Raw genomic sequence first — 12111 nt, forward strand, 5'->3', positions numbered from 1 at the left:
TTTGGATGGAACCTTTCTTAGAGGGTACTACGGGGGGCAGTTCCAAGCCAGGAGTTCTGGGAGCACCTAGACACCCTACCTATTCTGCCACCACGATACAGAAAACCAATTGGGAGACCTTCATACAAGAGAGACAAGAGAAACGATGCCCCTGCTGATAAAAGTGACCCTCATAGAACAAAGAGGAGGATTGGAACTATTGTCTGCAAATTCTGCCTCCAGGTAGTACTGCTCATATGTGTTATTTATTCATATCAGTTCAGGATGCAATAACTATGTAATTATGATGTATGTTCAACTTACATTAAGTATTCTTTGCTTTAGGCTGGTCATAATAAAAGGACCTGTAAAAAGAGAAAAGTGGCAATGGGTGAAGGGAGTGCACCTTCGCAAGTGCCTGAAGGGGATAATGATGATGACATGATGGCTGAAATGTTCTGGGAGGAGACAGTAGAGGCTGCAGAGGCTGAAGCAGCAGCCACTGAGGATGGAAATGATTCCGCAACACCACACCCTGCTCAAGTAAGTGCATTACATTAGTTATAATCCTGTTGTTATTGCTGCAACAATAACAAATTGTTCTAAGATCTGTTTCTTATCTGCAACATGGCACACCACAGGGAATACCACCGCCAACAACCACACAACACCAACCTCCAACCAACAATGCAACAACCAGGAAACAGGTTAAAAGGAGAAGTGTTAAGCGGCCCCCTCCAACTGCAAAAACACATCAAACACATACTCCATCTGCCAAAAAACCAACTACAACCCCATCCACACACAACTCTGAAACTACAGCGCATCCACTGCAAGGTGCAAGTGCTGGGACATCCAGACGGTTTGTGCAATTCATGCCAACGCCGTGAGTGACTACGGGTGCTACAGGCCGAGGAACAGCTGCTCGGGGTGGACTTCATAGCAGGGGACGTGGAAGGAAAGGCGCATTCAGTGGATCAAAAATAGGTGTTTCAAGTGGGAGCAGTAACTCAACTCCACTTTGATAGAAACTCATGGGTTTGGAGACTCAATCAACATAGGAATTTCGTGGTTCATTAATGTTATGTTTTGTTATAAAGAGCAACTCAAGACTCTTGTATTGTGTAATTATCATGGCCTGGTTTAGGATAAGGTAGTTAAACTTGATTTCAGTGTGTTTTTTGTGAAACTAAACATGGTCTGGTTCGGCTTATGACATAACTCTTATTATTTTGTGAATCAGAATCCACTATTTACAATGGTTATTTTATCAGTCTTTTGACAGCACCTTTTTTTTTATTTTGGATGAGTCCTTGGAATAGAAACTGAAAGCATATTGATGCTATGTTTCTTGTTCTACTAATACTTGCTTCTTTAAGAGGAATAGACAGATTCAGATCAGTTTACAATGGCATTGTGTCAACATAAACTTTGTGTTAATTTACATGCCTGCATCAACTACAACTAAACATAACACTACCAGAGATCGAAATCTTCGTGCCTATGTTAATGCATCAGAATTAATAAAAACCAGATCAAAGTTATACAATCACTTAAGCAGCATGTCATACCAAAGTTCCCAACTCATACACATCTTACACTTGCATAACCAAATACAACTCAAAAATTAAACAGAAGGCAACCCCCAACGCAATGGTTGAGAGCAACAGTCTCATTCCCCTAAGTTCCCCCCTAACTTCACCCCTAAATTTTTCCAATTTCCTGGACATCATCGACGATGCTGGCTGATTTTCCAGACCAGTCGTTACAGTCACGCCATCCTCATGCCTTGAATAAGACTGATCGGAATTTCTTTTTGCTAAAGCTCTTGCTAGGCCCTCCCATCCTTCTTCAATTTCATCCACCCACACAAAGTATTTGCAATCTCTTGTCTGGAAAAAATAAACCAACCGAAGTGTCAACTACAATGTCAAAAATAGATTTCTAACCTGAACAAGAACACAGCGTGTATATTACCGCCCACCCAGGACATCTGATGAACCATCTATTAGGGTTTGTCATGGTGCCAGACTCTATCAACACAACATCCCTCCCACACAAGCATTTTCCGTCGAGCATCTTTCCCTTCATCCTCTTCGAACTCGATGAACTGCTGCAAGTTCCATCACTTGCAGGAGAGTTATATCTTCGCAACGACATGCTAGGGCTCACAAGAAAATTCCTTCTCTCCTTATGTGCACTTGAAAATGGATGAGGTTGAAGTCAATTGCATTTACTGGGGTGTGGTTCAAATTGGGGAAGATGACTCCCTAGGGTTTCCACTTCATGGGTTAATCCTTATAATAACGTTCAAATCCACGTAGATAGGGGTTTGGAGTGCCACCTAGGTTCGTATAAGTACGAAGCTGGTGTCAAACCAAGGCAGGGTATTTTTGTCACACAGACCACATCTTCAATGGGTACAAAGTTAGTTTCGGTCTTCTATGGGTACAATTGTCAGCATTTTCATCTTTCATGGGTACATTTGGTCATTTATTCAACTTTTTTAAATGGATCATTTCAAGATACAAAAGATATTTCATATTTAGATAATATTTTTTAAAAGTAGTTTATAAATAAAATTATATTAAATTTTTTTAGTTTTGATAAAGACAAATCAAATTAATATCATTTAGTAAATACAAAGCTGTGAACATCTCAAAAAATACCCTCCTAGTACGCTCAAAAGAAAACCAAAGATGGTCTTTCTTGGTCCATTCATGTGTCCAGCAAGAGCCCATATCACCAAAAAATTGAATTTCTCTTAGCATCCTCTATCTATAATCTTATATTATTTTTTTTTATTTCTCAAAATATTTTCTAGTCTGTCAGATTAAGGACTCCACGTAAAAAATGGAATTCGAAACCTCCAACACATACTTAATAAGACTACTTATATCATCTTATGTTTTATTAAGTACCAAAAACTCATATGTTTTTTCTGGCCCAAACACAACAAAATAATTATCACATCATCAATAACTATTCTCTAGTTCTTTGCACGGACAAAATTTTGCCTTTCCACAGTGTATTTGACAAAACCGAATGTACAACAGTATACAAAGTGACCAATATTAAATTGATCACACGCATGTGTAATTCAAAAAGCCGCAACACTTATAATTCTACAAATATGGATACTTTTCGAATCTATAACTTAGAAAATCCGAACTGTTATAGGTATTTTAAGAGTGTTATAAAAAATATTTTATTAAAAGTTATTAAAAATATTATTATATTATTGAAATATATCCTTTAAAGATAAAAGAACTAAATCCTAAATTTTTATTCACAATCATGGAATAAGTCGTCAAAGCAGGGAATATACAATTCTTCTAAATAGGAAGTGAGTAAAATGTAAAATTGAGGACTTTTTTAGTATTCAAAACATAAAAAAGCAAGTCGCAGAGGGTGTTGGCATAGCAAAAATCAACTTTTAAGGGATTTTAAAATATGAATTATTTATTAATTTTTAATTATTGCGGTTCCAAAAGTTACCTGAAATGTTGATTTGGGCTTGAATGTGAGGTCCAGATCCCTTTATATGGCAGCGTCTGACTTGTTGATATCGAGATGTCGCCTGTCCGAGTTCCTTGTGAGGAGGTGGGTGGTGATACCTGCAAAATATTCCGATGCTTAAGTTAGTAAGAGTTTTAAATAGATTTTTAGTAGATTAGAATGTACCTTATATTTGAGGGGTGTCAATGTATTTATAGTAGAGTTGATAACCACTTTTGTTGGAGTAGTTCCACCTTTATTGATGCATGACCGTTCCGTTTATCTGTTACTTGAGGTCAGGGTATGAATAGTGCCCCTGCTTGAGTCTTGGGCCTTTTATAGGTCGGGCTCAAACATTTTGAGGCTCCTGCTTAGATGTCGGGTGCTCTACCTGTTTGGAGGTCGGGAACTCGACGTGTTTCAAAATTTGAATTTTTGAACGTCCCCCCCTTTAAATGAAAAGCGAACGTTGCGCGACAATTTCTCCTTAGGATCTGCACGCACTTGTTTTAAAGAGAAGTGAAGGAGCCGTTCGTTCTTTGTTTCTTATAAAAGGTCTTTCCATTCTTCTTCTTTTCCTTTTTCACATTTCTGAAACCTTTCCATTCCCTCATTTCTTCATGAAAAGTCCTTCCTTTCTTGCTTTTCAATTACTTCTTGCTTTCAAAACTTCTCTTTCTTGGATTCTCCTGAAGGTCTTGCCTTGCAGGTGTGGAGAAGAACGTTCGTGTTTTACTACTGTTTGACGTGCCCCTCCTTCTTTTGCAATCTTCCTCGAGGTTGGTTTTTTTTTTACCTTCTTCCTGATGATCTTGCATTTTTGTTTACCGGAGATTGCTTTTGAGTAATGTTGTTGATGTTAGTGTGTTGTGTTTGTCGATTCTTGGGGTTGCTTTAACTGTTATTGCATTGCTTGTTGTTGAAGCTGGTGTTTTGAGTTTAAAAGACTCTTTTTGATGGTTAATTGGTATCACCCTTTACTTATTTTTGGGGATTTTAGGTTTTCGATTCTTTGGTAGAACTATAACTGTTACCGCTTTGTTGCCTGTTTGCATTTGTATTTCCCCTAATGGTGTCGCTGCGAGGTGACAATGTTGCATGGGAGGGACACTTTTTGGTTGTCCTTTAAAAAGAATGTGGAAAAAGTGACTTTCTTTTATTTTGTTGACTTTGCCTGACTTCTTTTGGGTGAGATCCGACCTCTTTTAAGTAACAATCTTTTTACTTTGCATTTATAGGTGTAGTCTTTATGTCACGCTCTGTCCTTACGAGTATGTTGAGTAAAGTTTCCTATAGTCTCTGATCTTGGGTAGATACTACTGTCCTTTCTTGTGTCCCTGTGACTGATAGGAAGTATTGTGAGGAGTTCCGTAGGCACCATAGCATATGCAAGAATATGGAAGATGAAAGGAACTATAAATTAGTGGCGCCTAAAAGCTTAAATGACCATTATGTTGTAATCATCTTATGTGGCCCGTTAACATCTTAGCTAATTGAACCCTTAATCTTTTCAACTTCCCTAACTTGTTTTCTAATTAGAGAAAAAGCTTTGCTCGATTATGGCGCGACCATCCTCCCCAACCCATGACACTACTAGAAGCGCATTGATTATTGACAACCATTCCGATGCATAGCCATTGGAAAAACAAGAGGACATCGCTAAATTATGCTAGTTTTGATTTTGTTCGAGGCTTATATTTATAATCGGTAGTTGTTTGGAAACTTTGGCATCATCTTGGTGCCAATCGGTAGTTGTTTGAGGCTTATATTATCAATGTAGTATTGTTGACAAACAAGCCGTCGGTAGGTATTTTTTTATTAAAAATTAATTTTAATTAGGTAAATAATTTACCGGCCTAGCCGTCGTTAACATAAACTAAACTTTTCTTATTTAAAAATAATTTATATTAATTTATCAATGACTTAAATGTTGGTAAGCTTTAAAGTTTTTTTTTAAATTAAAATTTACGTTAATATATTACTGACGACCTTTTTGTCTATAAGTTAATATTTTTAAATTTTTTAATTATAAAAATTTAATTTCAACATTCTAGATTTGAAAAATTAATTACCAAAGACTTGGTGTTGGTAAATTAAAAATTAAAAAATTTGAATTTCGCATGTTGGTAGTATTACCGCCTATGAGGTTGTCAATAATGCTTATCTAATGAAACACAACGTTTAATAATATCAGACTATATTTACAGACAATTTATCTGTGAAACACAACGTTTAATAACGTCAGACTATATTTACAGACAACTAATCCGTGGAAAAAAATGAAGGCTTTAATTAAAACGCCAACCTAATTATAATGTAATTGATTATTTGGATTTCTTTTTCAAATATTAATATTAATTATCGTCGAATTTTGTATTGATCATATCTCATAATAATCTTAACTAAATTTATTTTAAGTGTTTTTTTTGTTTCTCGTTATTGTTGGATATTGCGACGAATATATCTGACGGTAATTGATATTTGAAATTTTTTATTTCGAGTTGTTTTCGTTGACATTACCGTCATATTTTTTTTGTCGGTAACGACTATTCAGATTTGTCATTTTTCACATCGTTTTTGTCGGATTAATCCAAGGGTAATAACTATAACCATCAATTTCGCATATGAAATTCGACGGTAAATCTGACGATAGTCAGCATTTTTCTTGCAATGAACCTTCCCTTCTTCTCACTGTATGTGCCCCTTCTTTCTTGATTTTCTCTCTCCTCGGAACTCCAATCAAAATTCTATTATTGCCATTGTATTCATGGTGATTTTCTCTTCAATTTTTTGGTTTACAATCTTTTATTAATCATATTTTTTCTGTTGTTTTTAGTGTCCTTATTTTTTGACTTCAGGTCCAAGTGAATTCTAATTTTTTGTAGATTTCAGAGCCATTTGCAAGAGTTGTGTGCTGTTGTTTTTGCTGTTATTGACGAATTTAGTAGGTTAATTTGCCCAATAAGTTAGTTTCTATTGGTATTAAACATTAATTGAAATCGGGAATTATAGATTAATACAAGTGAAACAAATTTATGCATTGAAAAATGTTTCTTTTACAAATTATTGTATGTTTAGGATAGAGATTTAGGCTCTTAGGATAGAGTTGTAAGATGAGAGAGGCGAAATGATTCTGTAAAAAAAGCTAATTCTTTCGCCTCATAGTAATTCTTAAGAATGTTGTTTGTTTCAAAAACTTATTCATTAACAAAAGTGCCCCACTAGTCAAATGAATATTGGGTTTGATTTGCCTCGGTCTTAATACCATCATTCAAACCGTGACAAACAATTTAGAATAAACACAACCATCAAACAACGGTTGTATACGGCGTATTATAAAAGATCATCAAACCTAGCTAGCTGCTTTCGGATAAATCTCTTATTCAAAATTCTCCATATTACTAACACGAATTGCATTAAATATTATCTCATTATATTTCCTACGGTTACCTCCCAATTAATTTCTTTCAAGATAACTTCTCTTACATTAGCCTTTCTTAACCGACCTTTAAACCTATTGGCTATTAATGCAAAACAATTAATCTCGTCTACATTAACTTCCCCATATTTAGTCCATATGCAAGACCAAGGCTTGAACCCATGGCAGTAAAAGTGGTTGGTTATATCGCCAGCACGTAAATACTTTGTGAGTCGATGCTTACTAGAAAAGTATTGACACCATAAAAGTACTCAGACTTTATTCTACCGTTGAGCGTTACTTCTATCGTACATTATTCACAAACAATAACTTAAAATTATCGTGCCACAAAATTCAAACAACATAAACATAACAAAATTACAACTTATTAATTTTAAAAAAAAAAATTTGACAGTATTTTTCTTAAATTAGAAGCATCCACCAAATAATATCCTAATTTCTTTTAGAATTAAAGCAACATAAACATCAGTGACATCAAAAATTCAAAAGTTTTTAGAAAAATGATGGCAGAATATTTTCTTCAATTAGAGGTCTCAACCAAACAACATTTTCGATTTTCACAAAGTAAATAATATCAAACAAGCATTTAACTAAATATGGGACAGACTCAAGGGAGACCTTTCAAACAAATTTTAAACTCATATACTATTTTAATAGATGCATTGTATAGAGTAAAACTTAATAGTATAGTGATAGTAAAAAAAATTAGTATTTTTTATGCATTAAAATTTAAAATTTTCTACATATATTTATATTATTTATATTTTTTATTTGATTTAGAGTTTTTTTAACATTTTTTAAATATTAATTTTAATATCTATAATTATATAAAAAATACTTTAATATTATTTATAATAATATTATTCTTTTTCTAATTTTATTTAGTTGTTTCTTTTTTATTATTTTTCTATTAATTTTTACTCCTATTATTATATAAAAATACTTTAATATATTTTAAATTCATATAACAAAATTGTTAGTTTAATTAATTTATATTATTTTATGTCATATCTTTTAATGATATAAAACACAAAAATATAACTCACTGTCATATAAATATTTGATAAAATAATAAATAATTTTATATTTTATTAGATATAAAATCAAATCCGTCCGTGATTAAACATACATATAATGATAACCACTCTAGTCTATATATACTCCTTTATTACTATCCACAATTTTTAATAAACAAAAGGACAACAAGGAGACACTAGACATCCTTCGACCTCCTACTTCTTTCCTACAAATATACCTAGAGAAATTAAGTATATCATAAAGTAACAATACTTATAAAATTTAACTATAATTATAGAAAACCAACCTGAACTCCAAACAATATGGGAGACAGCTACACACTTTAAGTTGTCCACGAACAAATCTCCAATCGAACTAAAAGAAAACAGACAAACCCTAAATTTATATAACAATTTGGTAGCAACTCATGTTAATGCTCTAAGCACTTCCAACTGAGTCACCAAAAGATATAAGAGATTAATGCTCTGCTATAATTTATGTTATGGTGTATTTGGAATATAATGAAGTTGAAATTGATTTAATTTTAAAATAAACTTTAATTTTTTTTCGAATGGAGATAAAAAATAAGTCTTTAAATTGATTTGTAAATTCATGAATTTTACATTATCATTAGACCACTCTAAGAATAATTCATTAAAATAGGAGTTACAATATTCTTTTTTAATTATAAAATCAAATCATTATATTAATATTCATATCTAAAAATTTATATTTTACATAATTTCAAACCCAATAATTTATTTTCAATTCATTCAAATCGAATCAATTCCAAAAATAATTTATTTTAAACGCTCTAAATAAACACATTTATAATCGCATGTTACATAAGGTCTGGTGAAAATGCCACCCCTAGTAACTGTCTTGAAGTATAAGAATTATGATGTCTTATATAGAAACCTAATCTTTTCTCATCAAATTATATTTGTTAGTTTTTTTTTTTTTTGTAGTATCTTTTATTTAATGATTTGTTATTAATCAATAAATTATTATATATATAAAAAAAAATTTAAATTTTTCAACACTTATTTAAGTAGACGAATGAATTAACCATTCCACCAATTCAAAATATTAATATTTCACTCTTTTCTAGTTTTCTAATTAATTCTAGCGAATCATCATGGTCTTATCATCATTTGGCATAAGCCAATTCTTTCCGTGAAATTATTATATCCTTACGTAATTATACAAAGCCTCGAAATCTCATCCTCACAAGTTAAACTTTTAGCTTTATATATAATGTTTAATTCTAACTTCAATTTAAGCCTAATTGCTCTATAGTTTGACTATTAGTTACACGAATGATCTGGCTTCTAAGGCAGCAGCTCTATTGGCAAATAAATTACTCTCTATAATCTAATTTTTTCTAACTTTTATTCTTAGTTTCCTTAATTAATTAATTAATTAATTTTTAAAGTTACTTAATTATAATTTGATAAAATTTGTACTTTTCAAAAATTATAACAGTTTTGTTTGATAAAATTAAACAAAATGAAAGAGGCTTGCAGTAATAAGTATAAGATATAACAATAATGGTTGGTAAAATTACACGAGTAAGAATAAATCTGGATATATAGACGAAGAAATAATTAAACACAACAATTCAAGAAATTAAATGAAAACAAAATAATGATCAAAACAATAATAAGAAAGATGAAAGAAGAGATACCGGTGGTGATGGGAGAAGGAAATGATGACCCCAGAAGCCCAAAAGCCAGTGTTCTTGGTTAAATCAGCATAATCAGTTGGAACCGAAAGAAAAAGGAATGCAACAGAAGCGAAATTCTCGGAAAGCAAGACGAAAGGGACAAAGAAAAAATCTCGTGTTGCAATCTAATACAGACCTCAAACTATTTAAAGAACTGTACCTTGTGATGGCATAAATTGAATAGTCAACAGCTGAATTATTAAATTTTGTCAAAAGCGTAAAGGTTGATGAGTAGATATGTTGAAAACAGTAGCATGACTAAAATTCAAATCTTTTATAATGTATTAAATAATTTGTTTTTATTATTATATATATTATTTAAATAATAGATTTACTTTTTATCAGCATTCTAATGAACTAAGTGTTTATTATTTTTTTTTATTTTGGACTTAATGTCTTATGCGTGCTAGTTGAATGAAAGTGAAGTATCATTTAAATATTTGTGAAATTAATGATTAGTTGATAATATATTTATTAACTCTCAATAATAAATCCGAGCTATACAATTATCGTGATTGTAGTAAAGCTTTGACCAAAGAGATTGAAGGAATAAAGAAATTAACAAGCTAACTGTTTGAAAAGCTTTTCTCCACTGTACTCTGGACGAAGTTTAACACTTTCAACGAAAAGGAAGCATAGGTAATACCCAAACCAGGAAACTAGTCACACAATGAAATATGATGTTTTAAAAAGTTCTTTAATGTTTCTATGCATATAAATACAAGACCTTAATAAATCTCTAAAAGACAAGAAGTTGTAAAGAGTTTTCATATAAGATTTTTAATTCATATTTTAGTTTATATTATGTTCTTACATATTTGAGATGGTTCATACACATTAGATAACATTTTTGAATGAGACTTCAGAAGTTATAAAAGATTTTTATACTCATTCTTTCAAAATTTATTATAATTAATTCAGTAATAATTTTTAGTTTTGAGAAGAGAGGTAAGAAATTATCGAAATAGCGACCGATTTTAGCAACTGAAAAAATTGGTTGCTAATAACAACCGATTTAGCGACCGATACAGAATTTTTAGGATCAAATCAATATTGCTCACTAAATCGGTCGCTAAATTACATTCAGCGACCGATTTTAGCGACCAATAAATTCAGTCGCTAATTGCAACTAAATTAGTGACCAATAAGTTTTAAATACGACCAAAATAAAATCGGTCACTAAAATCGGTCGCTATTTTTTGATTTAGCGATCGATTTAGCAACCAAAACAGAAATAATGTCTTTGAAAATGTTGGTCACAAAGGCGGTCGCTATTTTTATTTTAGCGACCAATTTTGCATCTGATAGTGAAATATGGTGGACAACTGTTTGGTCGCTAATTGTTAATTTAGCAACTGATTTTAGTGACTAACATAATCGGTCACTAATAACTGCCAAATTAATAACCGACTAGTTTTATACAACTAGAATATAAACAGTCGCTATTTTTTAATTTAGTGACCGAATTAGCAACCAAAACAAAAGAAGGAATGTCATTGGAAATCGTGGTCACAAAATCGGTGTTATTTTTTAATTTAGCGACCAATTTTGCAACCGATTTATAGGTAAATAGAATAACATGGTTGGTTACTAATTCAGTCGCTAAAGTTATGGTCACCAAATCGGTTGCCGATTTTATAAATTAATCAGTCACAAAAGCAGTCGCTAAGTAAAAAAAAGATGTTATCTAAATTACCCTCACCAACCCTAAGTCACCCACACCATTCTCATCTCCTCCAATCTTTTGCACGCGTTATCGTCTTTTTCGCTGCCGTCTTCTGCGTACGTCTCGCCGCCGTCTCCTGAGGTCCTGTCGGCATTGTCTTCTCCGGTCTTAGCGCCATCTCCTGGGGTCTCCTCACTGTCTTTTTCCTCCCACAGAAACCGCCACCTCACCTCCCGCCTCCTCCACTCGCTCCAGCCAGACTCACACATTCATCCACTATTCTCTCTCTCTTTGAGTTTTCGAATTCTTTTTTTAGTTATCACTTTTCGTCATTTGCATTAAAGCCAGCTTACAGAGGAAGAAGTTCAGGCTCTTTCAAAGAGGTAATTAAAAATGCTCTTTCTCTCAAATCAGATCTATTTTCAGATTTTGTTTTCTTTGTTCTCTATTTTTTATTTTTTCCTTCTAGGATTTGATTTCTTCATTTTAATAGCTTTCAACGATTACTTCCTGAAGCATGGCTTGACTGATGATAGCTGCAGTTTCAGTAACACCGCTGCTATTACTTCTTTGAACCCTAGTAAGTAAATAAAACCCCTCATTTATTTTTTTTTTCTCCTATTTTTATCTTACTCTTTTGGATCAGAACTTCATGCAAGGTAGATTTGGTTCTATTCGTCATAGATTAGTTCGTGTGAATTCACCTTATTTTGTGAAATTTAAGGGAAAAAAATATGAGTGAAGACTTATGCGTTAATGGATTTTGATTTTTCAGGTAATGATAAA

At 32.4% G+C, this 12111-nt stretch overlaps 1 long non-coding RNA gene across 1 annotated transcript; it reads right to left on the bottom strand.

Annotated features, from left to right (window-relative positions):
- Window positions 1-1449: 1449 nt before the first annotated feature.
- Window positions 1450-9743, bottom strand: LOC110274687 (uncharacterized). Its single transcript, XR_002366904.2, has 4 exons — window positions 9621-9743; window positions 8241-8308; window positions 3478-3596; window positions 1450-2249 (listed from the first exon to the last, which is right to left on the bottom strand). It is a non-coding gene; the product is annotated as an uncharacterized LOC110274687 (long non-coding RNA).
- Between the last annotated feature and the right edge of the window lie 2368 nt (window positions 9744-12111).

This window comes from Arachis duranensis, chromosome 8, assembly GCF_000817695.3.
Source record: "Arachis duranensis cultivar V14167 chromosome 8, aradu.V14167.gnm2.J7QH, whole genome shotgun sequence".
Classification (NCBI taxonomy): domain Eukaryota; kingdom Viridiplantae; phylum Streptophyta; class Magnoliopsida; order Fabales; family Fabaceae; genus Arachis; species Arachis duranensis.